Source organism: Maniola hyperantus, chromosome 5 (genome assembly GCF_902806685.2).
Source record: "Maniola hyperantus chromosome 5, iAphHyp1.2, whole genome shotgun sequence".
In the NCBI taxonomy this organism is placed as follows: Eukaryota; Metazoa; Arthropoda; class Insecta; order Lepidoptera; family Nymphalidae; genus Maniola; species Maniola hyperantus.
Window position 1 is genome coordinate 14,834,734 of NC_048540.1, and position 21,474 is coordinate 14,856,207.

At 35.8% G+C, this 21,474-nt stretch overlaps 1 protein-coding gene and 1 long non-coding RNA gene across 3 annotated transcripts in view; one reads left to right on the forward strand and one right to left on the reverse strand.

The window, feature by feature from the left end:
- Window positions 1–14,142, reverse strand: part of LOC117982179 (very long chain fatty acid elongase 7-like) — a 51,040-nt gene extending 36,898 nt beyond the window's left edge. Inside the window, exon 1 of one of the 2 annotated variants that reach the window (XM_069498802.1) lies at window positions 13,935–14,142. The gene's annotated coding sequence lies outside the window, so the exon portion shown is untranslated. Of the gene's footprint in view, window positions 1–13,634; window positions 13,733–13,934 lie in introns of those variants that run through there. The other variant, XM_069498801.1, reaches the window with a different exon arrangement.
- Window positions 14,143–17,394: 3,252 nt separating this feature from the next.
- On the forward strand, window positions 17,395–18,874 carry LOC138402354 (uncharacterized). The gene is made up of 4 exons (XR_011236752.1): window positions 17,395–17,874; window positions 17,999–18,119; window positions 18,385–18,463; window positions 18,576–18,874. It is a non-coding gene; the product is annotated as an uncharacterized lncRNA (long non-coding RNA).
- The last annotated feature ends 2,600 nt before the right edge of the window (window positions 18,875–21,474 follow it).

Genomic DNA, 21,474 nt, shown 5'->3' on the forward strand with positions numbered 1-21,474 from the left:
TTGAAAATTCAACCCCTAAGGGGGTGAAATAGGGGTTTGAAATTTGTGTAGTTCACGCGAACGAAGTCGCGAGCATAAGCTAGTTATATATAAAAGTATAAAAAGTGACTGACCGATCTATCAACGCACAGATCAAACTACTGGACGGACTATCAGGCTGAAATTCTGCGTGCAGATAGCTATTATGATGTAGGCGATTTTTTTTGCTCGTTTTTATAGATAATGGGACCCTTCGTGGGTGAGTTTGACTCGCACTTGGCCGGTTTTTACGGTCTTTCAACAACGAGTCCTTACACTAACAGGGGGATTCCAACATCAATGAACAGACGTTATGGTAATGAAAGTTGAACACGAATTCTTATGAGCCATGAGACCTCTAGGAAAGTACATCAAAAACTTTCGTTCGCATAAAAGTTCTTTCACTTGTGGGTAGATGGCGCTAACAGTAGAATTTATCGAAAGTAGTGAAGTATCAATGTCAAGATCACTGTCATAGTAGGCCGTCTATGATTGAGGATTTCGTCTATTCTTAAAATTAATGGATTTGAAGAATGGAAGAAGAGACAAGTTAAGAAATCGATAAGAGATATTTCGATTAAAATTACGTCAAGTCGAGATCTGCAAGCCCCCGCGCTATTAACCCATACAGATTACAGACTATATAGAGCAATTATGCAGACTATAGAGCCTATAAAAAATTTAATACTAGCTAGACCTACAAATTTGTGTCACTGAAAGCTACTTACATAAAATGGAGTTATTTTTCTAGCCATTACCGTTACTATTATTATTTATATTCTGTGCCATTACCAGGCCAAGGCTGTCTTAAAAATGGCTGTCTATGAACTTCAAAAATGTCTCAAAAGAATCTAACACTATGAAAAGAATACTGTCGTAGGTCAGGGGTTACAAACAAAGGCTTAATGATTACCTCTCTGAGAAATTCACGAACAAAAGGCACACTTTGCATGACAGGTCTTGTAGGTACGACCGATTGTATAGATTATTGCATGCGATGCACAAATTGTTCATTGTACTTGGGCGATAATGAAACCTGTGGCCCTACCGCGGTTGTTTGATAGCTACAATGTCACGATCGCAAATCATCTCTGATTGGTTAATGCTCGCTCACTATTGGCCACAATGCATTGTTGCAACAAGAATCGCACAAATTCAGCCAATCAGAACAATTGAGATTGTAATAATGATTGATGCAGGTTTTAGACAATCGCCCTACAGGCTTGATTGTAAGGGCATACTGCAATACATTACATAGATCATAGAATTTTTTGGTATACCTAATCATCATCATCATCAACCGATAGACACCCACAGCTGGACATAGGTCTCTTGTAGGGACTTCCACACACGACGATCTTGCGCCGCCTGAATCCAGCAGCTCCCTGCGACTCGACTGATGTTGTCCGTCCACCTAGTGGAGGGTCTTCCAACACTGCGTCTTCCGGTGCGAGGTCGCCATTCCAACACCTTGAGACCCCAACGTCTATCGGTTTTAAGAACTATACCTAATATTGTATTTTAATCATGAAGGCCTTTATTAGTTTGACTTAAGTAACCAATCTTTAGGGTTCCATACCTGAAGAGGAAAAACCGAACCCTTCTCACTTTGTTGTCTGTCTGTTTGTCTGTCAAGAAACCTATAGGGTACTTCCCGTTGACTTAGAATCATGTAATTTGGCAGATAGATAGGTCTTTTAGCACACGTATGACGTAAAGGGAAAAATACATATAAGATACTAACTGCCCCGGCGAACGTCGTTCCGTCTAACAGTCGATTCAAATTTTTTAAATTTTTCTCTCCGTAAGAACAGTCCTCGTACTTCAAGGAATATTATAAAAAAAGAATTAGCGAAATCGGTTCAGCTGTTCTCGAGATTTGCAATGACCAACACGTTTAGTGAATCATTTTTAGGGTTCCGTACATCAAAATGAAAAACGGAACCCTTATAGGATCACTTTGTTGTCTGTCTGTAGGTATGTCTGTCTGTCTGTCTGTCAAGAAACCTACAGGGTCCTTCCCGTTAACCTAGAATCATGAAATTTGGCAGGTAGGTAGATCTTATAGCTGACATTTGGGGAAAATCTGAAAACCGTGAATTTAGGGTTAGATCACACAAAAAAAAAATTGTGGTCATGAACTATTAATTAGTATTTTCAATTTTCGAAGTAAGATAACTAATCAAGTGGAGTATCATATGAAAGGCCTTCACTTGTGCTATCTAATACAGATTTTTATTTAATTTTATGTATCATAGTTTTTGAATTATCCTGCAAAATGTCGAAAAAATACGACTGTAGTACGAAACCCTCATTGCGCGAGCCTGACTCGCACTTGGCCGGTTTTTATATTATAGAAGATTGCTACCTGCCAAACAGTTCTAGACTAGCGGCGCAGGCAGTAGGCCAGCGGGAAGTACCCTATAGGTTTTGATTCCCTTAACGGGTCTTGAGTATTGACAGACACGACAGGTATATAACGATGTGATACTGTAACTTATAACCTACTTTGGAGATACGGAACCCTAAAACGAATAGTAGTAGCCTTGAATGTGAATGTTTCTATTTAGAAATTTCACAGACAAGAATTTCTTAAGAAATTGAATAAATTCATTTTAATCCGAACCGGATGGCAAGCCCTTTATAGAGAGAGAGCCAGCGCATGCCAGCCCTTCGTTATTTTATAAAAGCTGAAAGTTTCTCCGCCTATTGTCCCCATCACAGGGAAGAACGATCAGCGACTATGAAGTTTGGATTGGCTTTGGGAGATAACAGGTATATCTTTAAGGATATCTGGCAGGGGATTGCCACCACATTAAGTGTCTGGCAATGCATGATGTGATGTCTAATACTATTCCGAAGAAAATATAAAAAAAATTGACTTAGGTAATACTTTGACGTAAGATTTTTTACAAGATTTTTTAAGAAGCAGTGATAGCCTAGTGGTTAGGACGTCTGCCTTCTAATCGGAGGTCGGGGGTTCGATCCTGGGCACGCACCTCTACCTTTTCGGAGCTATGTGCGTTTTAAGTAATTAAATATCACTTGTTTTAACGGAAAAGGAAGACATCATCGTGAGGAAACCTGCACGTCTGAGAGTTCTCCATATGTTCTCAAAGGTGTGTGAAGTCTGCCAATCCACACTTGGCCAGCTTCGTAGACAATGGCCAAAACCTTTCTGACTCTGAGAGGAGACCCGCGCTCTGTAGTGAGCCGGTGATGGGTTGATCATGATGATGATGAAGATTTTTTACACCTTTATTAACTGCTATCTCCCACCATGAACCAAACTTCATAGTCGCTGATCGCTCCTCCCTGTGTTGGGGACAATACGCAGAAAAACTTTCAGCTGTTATAAAATAACGAAGGTCTGGCACGCGCTGGCGCTTAGTCCATTAGGCCTAAGTGGAAAACTCGTCCACCCGTCAATGTCAACTTTCGTCAACATTATGAAAGACGTCAAATATTCAACTCTTCAGTAATTATTGTGGGCTATTATACGCCATCCAGGTTAAGGTCTCTGTTATGTGCTGTTTACGTAAGAATAAAAATGTTATTATTGTACTGCACTAGAGCGTTTAACTTAGTAGCCTATTATTGGCATGCAACGGTGTTTTTCCATCTCGAGACAATTTGGGATTGTTCACACTATACGATATCATATTGAAGTAAAACTAAAAACTAGTTTAAGTAGTAAGTATCTATCGTTGTGTTTGAAGTTCGATGAAGCGAAAAACCGATACTAAAAACAGACAAACACCTACTTATAGGATTTATCCTGCAAGAAAATAAGATAGAATCCTTTGTAAGGTGTTTTGTTGCGTTTCGTATTATTTCATACTTCACGGCGAATAATTTTATGGTGTAGGTATAATCTCCTTGCATCGATTCTTATCACGGGACATCCGGATATCGTAGAGAGCACCGGCTCCTTGACTTCAGGCTACATAACAATAATAGAGTATTTTACCATTTTTTGAAAAGTGTTTTAATTTTATCCTAAAGTGATAGTAAGCCACCAAAAAATTTTGAATTTTTCCAGAAATTGGATCTTCACATAATATATAAAGGTATCACTCAAGGAGGTAATCAATATTTTTTTAGACTTGACGAAACTGTAAGGGTTTTACCAAGGAACGGAAAAATCTTTCTTTGTCTATTAATTAAACCCTATAAATCTGGCTTGAATTTAAGTTATCTGCAAATATTTATGAAGTCGCGGATAAACTCATTCATATAAAATGTAAATATAATCCTACCATTTTCGGATGATAGGTAGAATGCGTGTCAGGCATTGCGCAAGCGGAGCACGCAATTGGCAGGATATTGCACGCGCCAGCTACAAGGACTTGAAAATCGTACGCTCGGAAGTGTAGTATGGAAATGACTAGACTACGAGTGTCCTGAACGATTTGTTTAATTACACGCTATTTTAGTAATTAGAGGTGGATTTACATTTAAACCGGCCCGTGCAGGCTCTTTCAAAATACACATATATGTAGATAAGTCCTGCAAATTGCTATTGCGCTGGAACCATGTCTCATTAACATCGAAATGACGTCATTTTGACGTCAGCTAAAATAAAAATATACCATCAGCTCGAAACTTCAGTCTAGTGCTGACGTCACTAAAATGGCGGCCACCTGCATTATCAATTTGCGGGACTTTTTACAATATACGTCTAATATTTACGATCTTATAGAGGCTTCATTACCCATAAATGCGAAAGTGTGTTTGTTTGTTGGTTTGTCCTTCAATTGTAGATTTTTGCATGGGTAATTGGGTAATGGGTATAGTTAAAAACCGGGAGAGTGACGTGGGCTACTTTTTATCCCGGAAAATCAAAGAAAACCACGGGGTTTTTAAAAACCTTAATCCCTTGGCTAAAAAAGTTTGACAATAAAATCTTTACTCGCAAGTACAGCAATGTCTTTCGTGGAAGATAACAAAGACTAATTCAAATGGACTAAGAGCCAGCGTGTGCCAGACTTTCATTATTTTATAAAAGCTGAAAGTTTCTCTCTCTATTGTCTTAAAGTTTAAAGGTGTCTGGCAGAGGGTAGGCCACGACACTTAGGATGAGGTCTATAGAGCGCACTCTGCTTTAGCTTAGACTTAAGACAGAGTTAAAACGAGACAGAGCTATATCTCTCACATAAATCTGTCTCGTTTTAACTCAATCTTAAGTCTGAGCAAAGTCAAAGTGCGCTCTAAAGATGTCAGCCTAAGTGTCTGACAATGCATGACGTGATTTTAATGCTATTCTGAAGAAAATATAAAAAATTTAGAGAATTTTTGTAATTAGATGTAAGATTTTTTACAACTTTATTATCTGTTGTCTACCAAAGCCACTATGATCCAAACTTCATAGTCGCTGATCGTTCCTCCCTGTGTTGGGGACAATACGCAGAGTAACTTTCAGTTTTTATAAAATAACGAAGGTCTGGCACGCGCTGGCTCTCTGTCTAAAAGATCTGAGTCTGATTAACATTGCTACTAGATTCTTTAGTTATTAGTCTAGACACTAACCTAGATAGAATACACAATGGAAGCTTATTACCTAATTCACGAATTAATTGTCTTGTATTTATTTGCAACTTTGAAACGTTCGAGATGAAATTGCGGCAATTTTTTTACTGTTATTAATATTGCAAATTATAATTGGCGAAGAAATATTTAGTATGTATGCATGTAACAGCATTTTTTTATTGCTGAGAAAATTAAGTATTTCTAAGATGCGATTTAATTATCAGGTTATGAATAATTGCTTAGTGTATCTCTTTTATTTTGTTATGATTTACAAATGTATTAAGTAAAAACAAATAATAAAATAAAACCGGCCAAGAACGAGTCAGGCTCGCGCGCCGAGGCCCGAGGGTTCCGTAGTACAGTCGTATATTTCGACATTTTTTACGATAAATCAAAAACAGATTTTTATTTATTTTTATGATTCATAAAAATAAATAAAAATCTGTTTTAGAATGTACAAGTGAAGCCCTTTCATATGATACCCCTTTTGATATAGTTATCTTACTTTGATAATTGAAAATACTAATTATTATTTCATGGCCACAATTTAATTTTTTTTGTGTGATGTAACCACAAATTCACGGTTTTCAGATTTTTTTCCCTAATGTCTGCTAAAAGACCTTCCTACCTGCCAAACTTCATGATTCTAGGTCAACGCGGGAAGTACCCTGTAGGTTTCTTGACGGACAGACGGACGGACGGACAGACAGACAGACAGACAACAAAGTGATCCTATAAGGGTTCCGTTTTTCCTTTTGAGGTACGGAACCCTAAAAACTAAGTACTTTACTAAAAAGTCAGTTTTCAATCATTTAATAACAAAACTTTAACTGATAAAAACATTTTGACGGGTTTCTCATACAAAACACTTATGTAACTTAACATAGAATTCATTTTTCATTTGAATATTATTTGGTGAAATTTAAAATAGGCTTTAATTTGATTATACTTAATTGTAAGTACACTTATTTTACGAAATGTAAATTTGGCACATATATTTAAATTGATTTAAATTTTACGCGTTATAAATAGAAATTAGTATGCAAATAACTAAGTAAGTGCCACGTGAAAATAGTAATAGAATTAACTAATAGTTATGTCAGAACCTAACATTTGAACTTGAAATTGCGTCACAATATAAAACAATAGGACTGAGGAAAAAATGAATAATTTACTGAAACAATGCTAGTAGCGTTGACGTCGGTTCTATTGCCTCAAATTAAATACGCAAAGACTTATGTGCCAAGCCAACATTACTTATTTACATTATTTTGCACTTTTCTAATCAAATGTACTGTTCTATCTATTTTTGAGAAGGTTTACGTTAAGGGAAATCAAACTAAAGTGTAGGTAAAATATTTTGTTCTTCCCATAAATAATATAATACCTAAATTGTCTTTATATCTACCTACTTAAAAAGAATAAATAATTGATTATATCAATTTTCAATATGAATCAGTATGTTTTAACTTTTTTCCGGAAATAATTATTAAGTTAATATTAAATATTAAATTATTAAATTATTTGAATTATTTGAAATATTAAACTACAAAATGTATTCATCTACTACTAACTAAAAAATACTAATCTAAATAGAATAGAATATGTTTTTTATTCATGTAAACTTTTTACAAGTGCTTATGAATAGTCAGGTAGTTTTAATTTACCACTGGTTCGGAATGCCGTTCCTACCGAGAAGAACCAGCAAGAAACTGGGCGGTTCTGTGAACATCTTAAAAATTTACTTAAACAATAAAACTAAAACTAAAACCTTAAGAAATATAATTTAATCAGGTGATATTGTTTTATTACAATGATTTTTCATGTTTCAAATAATATGTAAAATATTCGCTCCGACAATTGATTGATATAAATCAATGTTCTTTTTCATTTGCTAAGCTCGTCTCAATGCACTGTAACGTTGTTTATTATGTTATAAGGTAAACTGAATTGCATAATTAAAGTTACGATATATCGTTCGAGTTAATTGCATCCATTACACGAACTGATGCAACCTATTGTACCTAGAGGTACGCCTCAACTTAACTATTGTTTGTTGTAAAATAATTAATGTTTTCCTGAAACCCGTGCATCTTTAATGATGTCCTAATTATTTTTTATTTGTAACCAGCTTATGCTCGCGACTTTATCCGTGTAGACATACACATATTTCAAACCTCATTTTACCTCTTTAGGCGTTGTATTTTCAAAAATCCTTTCTTAGCGGACGCCTACGTCATAATAGCTATCTGCATGCCAAAGTTAAGCCCGATCCGTTCAGTAGTTTGAGCTGTGCGTTTTATTTATTTTTTATTTATTTCCACACAAAAAGAAAAAACGCTTACAATATTGGTTTCTTCATGCTCGTAAGCGCTTGGCGGCTTGTCAGAGCACTGCACATTCCTCTGTAGTTAATACTTAGTCTAATATTCTAGGTAGGTATGCGTAACTATTATAAACAAAAATGTAGGTAGGTAGTTTTAAAATATAATAAAATATGTCCGCGTATACAAGCTTTAATTTCTGCATACGAGTTGGACCTCGCCACGCCAAAATGTACCATGCCACCCAGCATCGATCTGTCGTTGATAGATCCCTCAGTCAGTCACCTTTTCCTTTTATATATTTAGACTAGCTTATGCTCGCGACTGCGTCCGCGTGGACTACACAAATTTCAAACCCCTATTTCACCCTTTTAGGGGTTGAATTTTCAAAAATCCTTTCTTAGCGGATGCCTACGTCATAATAGCTATCTGCATGCCAAATTTAAGCCCGATCCATTCAGTAGTTTGAGCTGTGCGTTGATAGATCCGTCAGTCAGTAACCTTTTCCTTTTATATATTTAGACTAGCTTATGCTCGCGACTTCGTCCGCGTGGACTACACAAATTTCAAACCCCTATTTCACCCTTTTAGGGGTTGAATTTTCAAAAATCCTTTCTTAGCGGATGCCTACGTCATAATACCTATCTGCATGCCAAATTTCAGCCCGATCCGTCCAGTAGTTTGAGCTGTGCGTTGATAGATCATCAGTCAGTCAGTCACCTTTTCCTTTTATATAATTTAGATTTAGAAATTTAAACTAAATCCATGTGGACGCAATAGCATTCATCATTCTGATAATTTATTAGGAGTCATATAGGACACATTTCTGTGGCGCGTTTTCTTTCAGGCTCTATGTTGTAAGTAAAGCGATTGAAATTAAATTATATCTGAGGCAATCCGCAAGACGTACTTAGCTCGGCAACTAAAATGCTAATTGCTAAGTAATATTCTTCCCGCGTTGTGATACAATGGCAATAAATAATGCTCAGATAAACCGTGCGTTGCATGATGATTGCGATTGTACTTTACTAGTGCGTAAACATTACAACGCATAGAAAACTAGACTACGCATCGTCTATAAGTAAATACGTCTAGGAAGGATCCCTACTGATATCTAAATTTACAAAAGGGAAAGGTGACTGACTGACTGATCTATCAACGCACGACTCTAACTACTGGGCGGATCGAGCTGAAAATTGGCATGCATTGACGCACACATCCGCAAAGAAAGGATTTTTGAAAATTCAATCTCTAAAAGGGTAAAGCGCGTTTAGCCAGCGTAGTGTGCCCTTCAGCACGATGGACCGACGATATATAGAGACTGGCGGGAAGTGGCTGGATGAGGAAAGCTGAGGACCGGGTGTGGTGGCGCTCTTTAGAGAAGGCCTATGTCCAACAGTGGACGGCTGATGATGATAACGATGATGATGAAAAGGGTAAATAGTGGTTTGAAATTTGTGTAGTCCACGCGGACGAAGTCGCGGGCATAAACCAGTAAATAGTAAAATCGAATAGCCTTCTATCGAATGAAATTGCGGTCACAGAGGTAGTGTAAATAAATAAAGCAAAATTTTATGTTGATCACATTGTATGATTTTACACAATAAGCTAACTAGAAACAGAGACAAACTTGCAGCTCCTGCCTTCCGCCTCAGGAAAGTCCAAAAGTCATTTGTGGGTATTGGTATTACCTTTTATAATAAAATCCCGCAAACTATTTTGGACTTACCTTTGCACAAGTTTAAAAATCTATTAAAAATATGCTCCTGAAAAAAGCATATTACACAATTGAAGATTATCTAAATGATAAAAGAGCGTGGATTTGACCTGCAGCTCGTTCCAGCAACGCACAAGACTGCAAATACTATTTTATACATGGCATAATTTTGTACCTATATCAAATATTTGAAAAGAGCAACCGCCGAGTTTCTTGCTGGTTCTTCTCGGCAGGAAAGGCATTCCGAACCAGTGGTAGATGCATCCGACTATTCGTAAGCACTTGTAAAAGTTTATACGAATAAAAAAGATTTTCATTTTCATTTTTCATTTTCATTTTCATTTGACCAATTTTATATATCACGTTCGAATTTTTTAATGTTTGAACTGGGATAGCTTCGACAGAGACCTAGCTTAAGGTATGATTCCGAAACACGCTGCACGCAGCAGTGCTGCCGCAACAGTGCTGTCACCAGCTGTCACAGTCCTGTCGCGGCACTACTGGTCCCCATACAATCTCTATAAGCTTATATGACATTACATTGCGAGCTAGGCAGCAATGTACCGCTACATTGCTGCCGCGACATTGCACTGCCTTTAGAATGACATCTTGGCTTTGTAGAGCGTTATCTCTGTCACTCATACCTATATGACGTTTTGTCTGTCTCAATAACAGGGACAACGCTCTACAAATCTTCTAAAGGTAGATGTACATTATTTTCGGCTGCGTAAGTCTGATCTCATTCTTTGCTTTGAACCAAGTTCATACATCAAGTTCGTATGTCTTAATGTTTGAACTGCAACACGTCCACAGTGACCAGGCTTAGGCTGAACACACATCACCGAGGTCGAACTCAAAAATGAGGTCATAAAAGATCATCTTATTTAGGTTAGTTTGTCTGGTGGGAGGCTTCGGCCGTGGCTAGTTAGTAGTTACCAAGGCAAAGCCGTGCCGCCAAGCGAATTACGATGCCGCCATAAAAACCAAAGGGGTAGTACTACAATCGTATTTTATCGACATTTTGCACGCTAAATCAAAAACTACTTACTAGATCTCGTTCAAACCTATTTTCGGTGGAAGTTTGTATCCCACACGTATGGATTTGATGAAAAAAAATTTTTGAGTTTCAGTTCTAACTAATGGGGAACCCCAAAATGTATTGTTTTTTTCTATATTTGTGTAAAAATCTTAATGTGGTTCACAGAATACATCTATTTACCAAGTTTCAACAGTATAGCTCTTATAGTTTCGGAAAAAAGTGGCTGTGACATACGGACGCGGACGGACAGACAGACATGACGAATCTATAAGGGTTCCGTTTTTTGCCATTCGGCTACGTAACCCTAATAAAGTGTAGGTACATACTTGTTCAAACTTTTATATTAAAAACATGAATCACTAGAATAAATTTTCAGCCACTGTGTATAAGTAAATAAAGCATTATGTAAATTTTATCTCAAAATTTACTTTTAATTTTCTGTAGACCAAGTTCATATAACAAGTTCGGATTGCTTAATGTTTGAACTGCGACGCTCCGACAGTGACCTAGCTTAGGCAGGCCCATCTTTCCCACTGGGCACTCTGGGCACGTGCCCAGGGCCCACGATATATAGGGGCCCACTAGCAGTGGCGTGCACAGGGTTTGAAGCCAGGGTAGGCATTAAGTTAGGGAGGAACCTGTTTACTGGCAAGTCATAATGAAAAATATGCATTAAGCTATTACAATTGGGGTAAGCATTGCATTTATGCCTCTGTGACCTGCACGCCACTGCCCACTAGTCCCTGCCAGAATACCAAACTATAACCGACCGACCGATATTTTATTACCTACCGAAAAACATATCATATTTATTTCGATAAAATCAACGGTCAAAAATTCCCAATCAAACAGAGGACCATAGAGATAGTTAACTATAGTCAAGACTGATATTCGATCCTTCTTGTTTACCCCCGACCCACTACTCTGTCAAAGTCATAGGGGCCCAATTATTCTAATGTGCCCAGGGCCTCCAATAGGTTAAAGATGGCCCTGAGCTTAAGCTGAGTAGGTAGTGCAGTACACATTTTTATTCAGATACAAGTCAACCCTAGACTCCAATCTCACCTGGTGGTAAGTGATGATGTAGTCTAAGATGGAAGGGGTACGGCAGTTTCTCTTAAACCCCTTTTGGTTTCTACATGGCATCGTAACGGAACTCTAAATTACTTTGCGGCACGGCTTTTCCGGTAGGGTGGTAGCTAACCTCCACCAGGGGTGATCCGCTAACTCAGTGTCTAACGCTGAATGATAGCCACCGATCTTATTTAACATTTATTTTTAATCCATTGAAGGTTTTCTACGAAAAATTATTTTAGTGTCACTCAGTAAAGCAGCAATGTATAACCATTAACCAACGAATGTATCAGCTCGTTGGCTTTCATTCATCGTTAGACACTGATAGTTAGCGAATCACCCCTGATCAGACCAGAGAAAATTGAGAAATTACAAAACTCCAAATTTCCCCTGCCAGGAATCGAACCAGGGACCTCCCACTAATAAGACCACAGCGCTTACCACTGCGCTAGGGCATTCTTTGCTTTGGACCAAGTTCATACATCAAGTTCGAATTTCTTAATGTTTGAACTGTGACGGTTCGACAGTGACCCGGGTTAGGCTAAGCACACACCGCCGAGGCTGACTTCAAAGATGAAACCATGGAAGGTCGTCTTACAAAATCAGTTTTGTAATTGCACTTGAGAGTCATAAACACGACTTATGAGGTTAAAATAACAAAATGCGGTATGATCTAGTAAGTAGTTTGCGTGCTTTCAAGGCTTTCAAATTAAAAGTTAAAATATCAAACCGGCTAATCCGCCCTGGCTTTGCTCTGAAGGAATTTTTGTAAATCTTTTCTTTTTTTTGAATTGAAATAGCGATCAAACGTGCAGGCCGGTCACCTGATGTGAAGTGATTACCGCCGAGATACTCTTTTTAACCAACTTTAAAAAAGGAGGAGCTTTTTTAAAGTTGGTAAAAAAGGAGGAGCTTTTTTAAAGTTGGTTAAAAAGAGTGTGGATTTGACCTGCAGCTCGTTTCAGCAATGCGCGGGTCTGCAATTACTTTTTTTAATATAATAGTATGGCATAATTTTGAAAATTAAATCTTTGAAAAGAGCAACCGCTGAGTTTCTTGCTGGTTCTTCTCGGTAGGAAAATCATTCCGAACCAGTGGAAAATGTGTTTGATGATTCAAAAGTACTTGTAACTGTTTAATCTATAATATAAAAATGAATCACTAAATGTATTGCTCATCGCAAATCTCGAGAACCGCTGAACCGATTTCGCTAATTCTTTTTTTATAATATTCCTTGAAGTACGAGGATGGTTCCTACGGAGAGAAAAATTTAATTCAACCGCCCCCTCAATTTTCTAAACTCCACCCGAGCGAAGCCTGGGCGTGTGGCATTTTTTTTTTCAGAAACAAACATTATAACATCAGGACGCGCACCATGAACAGCACCTAATAACACATATAACCTTCCAACCCCCGTTTCATCCCTTTAGGGGGGGATTTTCTCATAGCCGTTTCTCGGCTGACATCTATCATCAAGAAAAAACTTACTTTCCAAATTTCCAAGTTAATAATATCAATAGTTAAAAGTTAAAACTTTCCCATACAAACTTTCATCCCTTATTTTACCACCCTTATGGGCGAATTTTCCAAAAATCCTGAAACACGTATTTCTTCATTTGTGACCGAAAACCCAAATACCAATTTTCATGCAAATAACTTGAAAAATGACGGACTTTCATACAAACTTCCATCCCCCACTTAACCCACTTAGGGGTGGAATTTTGAAAAATCCTTTCTTAGTAAATAAAATAAAATAAATAAAAATCTTTTTTTTAATTCGAATAAACTTTTACAAGTGAGATTTGCGCATAGATGGAAATCCGATACAAAACATCAATTTAGTCATCGAATAAAGTTTAAGTTTTCATTGGATTTTTGTGGAAAGTTTTATTATTGTTAACTTTATCAAGTCAAGTAGGAAGGAGGTACATACCTTGAATAATTAATTTAGTGTATATCCACACGTAAAACTAATTTTCACTAGCTACTGTTAAACACTAAGTTTCATTCAACTCTCGTAAATAATTTTTTATTTTAGTAACATTATTTTTAATAAATTGATTTAATAAAAACAAAAAAGGTTTCATCACGGACTGATGATGGATACGATAAATATTTGCATTTATTTTAGTGGAAAGTTTTATTATTGTTGTAATGGACTACAATAATAAGACTTGATTTTGACTTTTTCAAGTCAAAATCAAGTTTAAAATCAAGATAAGTAAGTACTCACCTTTTATAATTAGTTCAGTTTCTATCCTCACGTAAAACTAATTTTCACTAGATACTGGTAAACACTTAGTAGTTTCATTCAACTCTCGTAAATATTTTTTTTGTTTTAGTAGCATTATTTTTAATAAATTAAATTAATAAAACAAAAAAGGTTTCATCACTGACTGAACTAGACTGAAGCGCGCGCAGTAAGATGTTTATTTATACAAATAATTGCAAACATAAAAATGTATTAAGCCGGTCAAAATGCACAGTGTACTGAAAAGAACAGAGGTTTCATATCGTGGCGAGAAGCGTAAGGACGTTGCATCGTCCGGCTCCTCGTGTTTAAAACTGCGTTTTTTAATTGAATAAATTCTGCAATTTTGTAATATTTTTTAATTTGATTTTGACCTAGGAATGTTGTACAATACATAAATAATGGGTTGAGTAATTAGTTTTACGCGCTGTTTTGTAATTTCCTTTTTCGATTTACATTATTACTGTTTCCTTCATTCTAATAATTTAAGTGTTTATTATAGCATTCAGTGCTATTACCCTATACCTAATTACAAAATAAAGCCTAGGTCATGGATAGGTCAATTTGTATTGTTTTTGTTTGAAAAAATTGTACCTAATTTCTAGGTGTATTTACTGAACGAAATTTTTAGCTTGATCTATTTATTTATTTACAGTTAATATAAAACTTATTATTGTATTTACTCTACTATTGTCAAATATCTACGGACTAGAGTAAAAAGATTCATAATAATTTATTTTCTAAACTAGGTGATGCCCGTGACTTCTCGTGAATTTAGGTTTTTAAAAATCCCACGGCAACTCATTGTTTTCTGCGATAAAAGTAGTTTCTGACACTATTAAGGTATTTAACTATATCCATGGGAAAATTAGGTGGATCTTTTGCTGCATGAAGAATAAACCAACAAATCAACAACCAAACACACTTTCGTATTTATATGGGTTGTGAATTATGTCTACACCGGAATTACTCTACCTTTTGGTTGTTCACAAAGGTTTATTTATTTTTTGGTTTGTTGAGTGAGTGTACGCCGGCTTGACCTTTGCTCGACGTTCTGTCAAATATCTAACACTAAGTTTGAGCTATAGCTACAAATTATTATAATTACACGAATTGAAAAAGTTATCATTCTCTCTATATCTGCACCGTAACCCCTCATTGCTGCAAGGCCCTTCCAAACATTTCCAAATAATTTTTTAGCTAGGTAGGTATAATGAATCGAATAAAACTTGTAGGTAATCACTACCCTTATTATAAATGCGAAAGCGTGTTTGTTCGTTGATTTATTGGTTTGTTGGTTTGTCCTTCAATCGCGTCGCAACGGAGCAACGGGTCGGCGTGATTTTTTGAATAGGTATAGTTAAAGATGTGGAGAGTGACAAGGGTTACTTTTTATCCCGGAAAAATTGAAAAATTAAAGAGTTCTAGTGGGATTTTTAAAGACCTAAATCCACACGGATGAAGTCGCGGACATCGGCTAGTTAGTAAATATTTTAAAAATAAATTTTATGTTTTAGTACACATGACACAATATTTACAAACTACCTAAAATTTCGTAAGGTAAGAAAATCTTGTAACTTACTTCGATAAAAACTGTAAAGACAAAAATTGTTGATAGTGTAATTATTAATTATTATTTAATTAGCAACAGATCCTTGCCCTTTTAGTAAAAAAGATGATACTTAATAACCGAGCAGCAAAAACCATTCCCTTAATTAACCTGTATGGTGGTATTTAAATAATTGGCACTGGTGGCACTTTTGAATTTAAATAATTTAGTAAGATATTTTAATAAGATAAGAGATATAAAATTATTGTTGGTAATTTTTGCAATTTTAAATTTATAAAATACTAGCGACTCACACCGGCTTCGCACGGGTAGCCTTTTAAAATGTTCCTAGGGATCTCTAATTATTTGAAAATAAAATATAGCCTTTGTCAGTCAGAAATGATGTAGCTTTCTACTGGTGAAAGAATTTTCAAAATTGGTTCAGTACCCCTGAGATTACCCCCTACAACCAAACTTACAAACTTTATACTTCTTTATGTTTTATTAGTATACTCGTTGCCATGACAGTATACGCCGCATAGTCTTATTGATGACGCATAAAATTTAACTCCTCACGCGCCATTGTAACTTTTTGTGTCAAATTTCATGTCAAAAGTACGATTTAAGTCGAACTTTAGGCGAACAGTTCAACTGTTCGCCTAAAGTTAATTTCTTTTAATCGTTCTTCGTTAATTTCCTAAAGTAAAGGTAATTTGACAGTTATACCATTTGAGAGTTAAAATACGGACTCTAAGCCCACTGAAAGTGCCTATTTGTTCTTATTCCCTAACTGGCGTGAACTGTAGGTAGCTACGTCATTCTAATAGTTTTGTTACGTCAACTAATAATAATCTGTCATGCCATCATGATCAAAAAACGGCATGTCATGTCTCATTTAACCCATCCTTTGTACACTGCTAGTCTTGTAAACATGGTTTCTAGAAAAAATAGCAAAGGTCATAAGCTCTTTTTAAATTTCATAAGATTGTTGTAAGCAGAAACAATGAACAAATCACTATACATATTGTAATTAAAAATTGTGCTTGTATGTTGGTTTGTCCTTTATTATTACACCGCAATGGGGCAACGGGTCATGGTGATTTTTGCATGGATTTAAATAGTTAAAAACCTGGAGAGTAGCATACAATTTTTACCAAATCTGAATTCTTCAGACACGGTCACTACTATTTTATTTACTTAACTTTTGTTAATAATTACAAATCTCAACGGCGTGTAAAAAAAATTGTCAAAACAATAGTTGTCCAAAATGATTTTTATTTGGGTTCCATTGTTCACCTAAAAGTAAATTCTAAATTAATTCTTTCGATGTAAAAAAGACAATAGATTTTGTTTCAAGATTTTCATAAGTACCTATACATATTTCATAGAAATTTTAAAGATGAAAAAGTTATGATCATAGTAAAAACCAGTCAATTGCGAATCGGATACGCACACGTAGGGTTTCGTACCATCATAAGTACAAGATACTTAATTATGTGCAACACTACAAGTTCATGACAACAGCGCCATCTGTGATTCAGTAAACTAATTATGTTCGTGATTTGTTTTTTTTGTGATGTAACCACAAATTCACGGTTTTCGTATTTTTCCTTTACTTGTGTTATAAGACCTATACTACCTACCGACTAAATTTCATGATTCTGGGTCAACGGGAAGTAAGCACCTATCTGACTCCTATATTATTTCTTGACAGACAGACAGAAAACGAAGTCATCCTATAAGGGTTTATTTTTTATTTTTGAGGTACGGAACCCTTAACGAGTCACAGTAAAACCTTCCGTTCGACAAGTGCCGCAAAAAATATGTCTATGTGTCCATTAATCTGTGTAAATACCGTGGGCTTTTATATCAACGACCATTGATACACATCAGGGGGTGGCAACTTTGTATGGGGCCACTGCAGACTTTTTTATGGAATCATTTAGAATGAAACAAAGAAATTCTTTGTCTCATTCTAGACTTCAAAGTCAGAGACAAAGTTTCAAACTATAAACAACTGGCAACTATCTACTCTATGGTACGTTTGTTTTTAGGTTGTTGGTTTAAATATGAAAGTTTTCTTTCCCAACAGTTGTGATAAATTTGTATATTTTTAGTTGTATTTCATGTGGTTTAGTGTTTTTGCTTCTATTTTTCTCTCCCTGTTAGCTTGAAGAAACTCGCAGCAGTGTGATTGAGACTAGAGAAAAATAAGGACAGTGACTTATTGTTTGTGACTCTTTTCGTTTGTAAGATTAAATTTATCATGTCTGATAAATATAGAAAGCGTGTTAAGTGCTGTGCATTGGCTTTCGACCCAACACTTACTATCCACTCTTTACCAAGAGCCGGAAAGGCATCTAATTATGCAAGGTAAATATTGTCGTGTCCCTTAAGTACCAGCTGTTCTTTTTGTCTACAAACCGGCTAAAGAAATCAGAAACGCGGGTGTTTTTGATATTTTGGTTTATTATATAGTATTATTATAATGTTTCAGGCTTCGAATTTGGGCAGAATATTGTTTTGCCAATGTAACTGAGTAGGTGTTGAAAAGCTTGCACACCAGCAGTGTGCCTGGCTCACCAGCAGAAACATTGCAACAACATTCAATTTCAGTGGTATGTACCTAGTAACTATACATTTCTATTGCAATTTGTAAAAAATTCTCAGAAAAACATCAATTGTTCATTTTGCCTTATTTTAGAACCTGTCCTAATGTGCCTATCTTGTCTCTGCCAGCAGACACATCACAGCAACATTTAATTCAAGTGGTACATAATATAGATTTCTATTGCAATATGGTACATATTATTATATATATATACTTAATACATTCTCAGTAGAGAAACCAATATATTGATTGTGTATTTTGCCTTATTCCAGCAACAGTCAGTGTGGCTTCCGCAACCCACTAGGTAGCAAATGTGCCTATCTTATCTCGGCCACCAGATACATCACAGTGGTATGTAATAAGATACATCACAGTGGTATGTTATATAATGTTTCTATTGCAATTTTTTATAAATCATCAGTTAAAAAAATATAATAATTTTGTGTATTTTGCCTTATTTCAGGACCTGAAGGTCTGTGCTTCCACAAACCACTACCAAAATAATATGCCTATATGCCTATCTTGGTTCTGTTCATTATTTTATTTATGATATATTGAATAAGTAGTTCTTGCTATGTAACATTCCCTAGTTTGAAAAACATTTCAGTATTAGATCTTTAATAATAATTAATCTGTTTAAAAGATAATAATTCTATTAAGATTTATTACTGTAATCCAACTTTGGTTTAACTTTAACCTGTTTTTGTAATTTCTTCATTATGTATGCTGTGGATTATGACATAGTTGTAATAAAACACTTTAAAAGTACATTTTTTTTACTTCATCTAATAGCTTAGAAAAAAAATAAGTAAAAACATAACTTAAATCTTTGTATGGTTTTCACAGTATAATATAAAAATTTATTTCTAAAAATTATAGCATTTTAAAAAGTTTTTACTTGTTTTATTCCAGTTTTGTTATGGCCGCTTTCCAATCGCCATAAATAATAATCTTTAACTGTGGAATAAACTCCTCGGTTAAAGATTATTTGGCGATTGAAATGCGGGCCTAATATAGAAAAAAAAAAATACGGGGTTCGTAATTTCGCGCCAAAAGTTTAATTCTATGGAATCACTAATAGATGGCGTGACGGTGCATAGTCTGCACTTTATTTGTATGTAGTTGGGCTTCTTCTCCTGGAGTAAATGTGTTCTGTGATACACATGCGTGAGCTTGAAAAGTTCTTATTGAGTAAGTACGTACCTAATAATACTTATTTTATGTTTTACAACTTGTATTTTACTAAATAAACTTAAATCTAAATTTTAAAAAAACATTAAATTAAAACTAAAATAAATTAACTTAAATCTAAAACATCATCGAGACCACGTCAGCGAGGCGCGCAAATATGAAAACCTCGATAGGAGCTTCATATTCGTGCCTTTTGGTGTGGAGACCTCGGGGCCGTGGGGCTCGAGCTCTTTTTGAGGAAATTTCGAAAAGTGTTATCGAGTCAACCGGGGACCCGAGAGCTGGCAGTTACCTTGGTCAAAGAATTAGTTTGGCCATTTAAAGGGGTAATGCTGCCAGGCATCTTGAGTACAATGCCTCGCTGCGGTGGTCTCGATGAGGTTATTAAATTTAATTTATTGATTTAAAAGGTAATTTAATTTATTTTAGTTTTAATTTAATGTTTTTTTTTACTTTAATTAAGATTTAAGTTTATTTAGTAGAATTGTCTATCCCTTTTTAAATACGAATAAAGATTATAGTATAACTTGTATTTTTAATGGCTTTAAACGTACATAACTCCGAAAAGTTAAAAGTGCGTGCCTGAGCTGAAAACCTAAACACCCTCCGAATAATAAACCGGACTATCACTGCTTATTTCTATCTATAAAACACAAAAAATATTTCTACCTTTGTCCATTATTTACTTTGAAACCATCCAAACCGGATATGCCACAAACAGAAAGGCAATAATGCGAAGATGATTTTAGACAAAAAAATATTAGGCACATTCTTTTTTTAGCGTAGTAGCATATGCCGGATATTCCCTAGTATAGTATTATAATATTATAATTTTTAGATTATGCCCACGACTTCATCCGCGTGGATTTTGTAAAAATCCTGTGGGAACTCTTTAATTTTCCGAGATAAAAAGTGCCTATCTCATTGCCCGGGGTGTCAGCTAACTGTGTAATAAATTTCATTAAAATCGGTTAAACCGTTGGGCCGTGAAAAGCTAGCAGACAGACAGACGAACAGACATATAGATACACTTTCGCATTTATAATATTATTAGGGATAGATTTTATACATCATGCAATATATAAATAATTTTCAAAAACTTACAGTTTTTCCAGTAGACCAAGTAGACCAAGCATAAGTTGGACTCGCTCAATACGGCATCGCTCGATGATGATGGATGAACTCGTATTCTTCTTCCTCCGTCAAAGCACATTCTTCGAAGCACCAGAGACCAGCTATCGCCAGTAGAACAGTGTACACCATGTAGTAGACGATGTAGAGTAGGATTGTGAACAACATTCTGTGGTCTTCTGAGTTCACCGGATTTTAAACCTGTAAAATATTTTTAAATTATCCTTCTAGCCCCATAAACTACCGCTATACAAAAAATCACGTCATTTTATTTCTACAGTCCATCAAGACCCTATTTTATTATTTTTAGAGAGGAATAGGCTAGGATTTGGTCAATTAACTATTTATTAATCTTACATGCTCTTGGGTGGCTTCTAAGTTTATTATTCAGCATAATTTCACAATATTTTTATGGCTTTTAACTCACTTTAACTGCTTGATCAATTATCAGACACGAGTTGCATACTGAGCAATCTAACAAGCAAGGGGACAAATCGACCGACAAATCAAATGCTGCGTCATTGCGAGATTCCTTTATACCACGTTAGATTTTGAGGAAAATCAGCATTCTACAATATTTTAATACGTGGGTAGGTATATTTTAAAATCATCCTCATCAAACCATCGCCGGCTCACTACTGAGCACGCGTATCTTCTCAAAGAGAAAGGTTTCGCCATAGTCTACCACGCTGGCCAAGTGCAGATGTGCAGAATTCTTAAAACTCCGAAAGTTAGAGGCGCGTGCCCGGGATCAAACTGCACGCTGGTCCCCCGAAAAGGTGGCCAAGCGACGTATTGACCACTAGACTATCACTGCATAGAACAATTTTATACGTGGATAGCTTAGTTTAGAGCCTCGATAGCTCAACGGTTATAGGAGCGGACTGAAAACCGAAAGGTCGCCCGCGCCAACCGGCGCGCCACCGTTCAAATCTCACCCGTTGCACTATTGTCGCACCTACTCCTAGCACAAGCTTTTCGCTTAATTTCTTGATTAAATAAATAAATAAATAAATAAAAGTTTATTCAGCTCACAAAAC